Raw genomic sequence first — 2500 nt, 5'->3', positions numbered from 1 at the left:
ACCTCGTTCTGGAGGGCACCATACAGGAGAAAACGAGGCTAGTAACCAACATAGGCTACGCGTTTAAAAATACGTGGAGACAGCTGGATCTCAAGTACAATGTGGCCTCCCTCCTGCTGGTCCGTCTACATGCTGTCTATAAGAACCAACAACGACATCGAGGGATGGCACCACAGTCTCAATCGAAGAGCCACCAACCGAGTTCACCTTCCCTTCTACCTGCTAGTGGAGCTGCTACACCAGGAAGCTAGGCTCGCATCAATCCAGATTCAGCTTGTGTCTGACGGCAAGCTGTCCCCCATCCAGAGTAAGAAGTACCGCCTATTGCAGTCCAAACTTTTCAAGTACTGGGAGGACTACAACGCCGACGTGATTTCAGCCCGCCACCTTCCAAAGTTGTGTAGCTTCATCAACGACCCTTCTGCCAGATGCAGAACTGTGATATTCTTAAAAACGCCTCCTTTATGAGCCATCGGCTCCCAAAGGAGCCGATGAAGTACGATTGAGCCGAACCTAATTCGGCTTTGATTCAGACGCTGTACTTTTCATGTGCCGATCCAAATGCATAAGTTGTTATAATGTATTTTGCAAAAATGATATGGGTCGGTCCAAATTCAAATTGAGTTTGGCTCATGAATAGTTCGGCTTCCGAACCGGGCCTAAGGGTGCGAGAAAAACAAAATAAACAGAAGCCTTTTTTTTGGTACGATCTGACCGGATACCTATTACAACACAACCGTTGATTTAGTGTTAGATTTATTAAGTACATCGTTGGTGGCGAGAGGACTTTGCTTGGTGGCGAGTTGGCTGGTGGCGAGGTCGTGTTGTGGTGGCGACTTGGTTGGTGGCGAGACTCCCTGGTGGCAAGGTGACCGTAAACCGGCATGCCTCGATCCAGCCCCCCTCGCTTTAGCTTGGCTTAGTCTGTTACGTGTTTGTCTAGCGGAGAGAGGAGACGTTCTTCAGTTATTTGTATAATATGAGAAATTTTTCGCTCAAAATGTCTACGTGTTTCATGGAAAGCTAAGATTGCAGTGGCTGCGGGTATTTAAGAGTTTCAGCCCCGATATCTCCTTGAATGCAAGGACGACGTAACAAGTTATTTGAAGTACTACCATCTATCCAGAGAAATCCTCGAGTACGAGTTAATTTTGCCTTTTTCCAGTCAATTTGGCTTCGAAGTGGAAAAAAAACTAAAACAGATTTTTGTGTGTTCTAAACATCGGAACACTTTGAGAAAAACACCGGAAATGCGGTACAAGTACTTGTCAACATCCAGAGCAAAGAAAAATGACAGGCAGTGAGAGGAGGCCGAGTATTCAACGCCAGACTGGCTACAAATATTTTCGTAGTTTTCAGAATGATAGTTCCAGTCTGATCCCGTGAGGAATACATCTCCGATTCCTAGAGTGTAAAGGTTATTTTTTTACTGAAACTTGATTCGTGAGGGTCGAGCCGCTCCAGCAGAGAGAGTTAGAATCCTCTCCGAAGACGTTCGCAAGAATCTGAAGGATGCCAAGCGATACCTAAAGACAAAGTATGGGATGTACTGTCAAGATGGCAGTCCTTGCCCTGAACATTGTATGCATTTTTCTTTAAGAGATCGTCAAAACCCGAGTTTCAAGTAAGTTGTTCCCATGATCATCGAGCTAGCTGTAACAGCTCCACGAGCCATAAAACAGAATCTCATCATAACCAAAGCTCCATCAATAATAAAGAGGACAAGTAATTTTACTAGCCAGAACAAGGATGCTGCTCTGAGCTCACTTCTTCGAAAAAACTCCAAGATCATGTGTACCTCGGGGAGCACGCCAAGAGAGAAGCATCAGCTAGAGAGCCTTTACGACGACCTTAGCCGCGACTGGACAATGAAATTTTTCTCCCTAACTCTTGAATTAAAGAAAGCTTGAACACCCGAAGTGACGGGCGAAGTTGAACTGACTAAAGTGTATAAGATGGGCTGGGCCCATCCGAAACCGAAAGGTAGTCGGGAACAAGATTCACCGAGAAAGTGGAAAAGGTATGTTTCAAGCAGGTTTCTAACCGGTGAAAGAACAGGCAGAAAAGCCGATCCCCCGCAAGTTGCGGCAGAAATGAGAAAGGCGAGAGAGGCAGATGGTACAACAAAATTCATTAGAAATGAAGGGCTAACGAAGAACCAAGTTCAAAGCTTCTTCTCGAGGCTTTCTGCTTTGAAACGAAGAAAAGCCACAGTCCCGAAAGATTCAGAGCAGGATGCAAACGACGACGATGACCACGACGACGATGACCACGACGACGACGACAACAAAAGTCTCATTGAAGAAGAAAGCGGTTACCTTGAACACGAAGCAAGGATAAAGGATGTAGCGGATGTTATTTCCGAAATCGGACTTGCTCATCAATATTTGCGAACATGTTACAAATGACACGTTAGGGAAGTTTAAAGTCACCAGGCTGAGGAAAATGTGTACTTTTTTGACATTTCTTTCAAAGGCAGAGATTTGAAGGCCACCTTACT

Source organism: Stylophora pistillata, chromosome 1 (genome assembly GCF_964205215.1).
Source record: "Stylophora pistillata chromosome 1, jaStyPist1.2, whole genome shotgun sequence".
In the NCBI taxonomy this organism is placed as follows: domain Eukaryota; kingdom Metazoa; phylum Cnidaria; class Anthozoa; order Scleractinia; family Pocilloporidae; genus Stylophora; species Stylophora pistillata.
The sequence above is the reverse complement of the archived record's forward strand: the minus strand, read 5'-3'. Positions refer to the sequence as shown.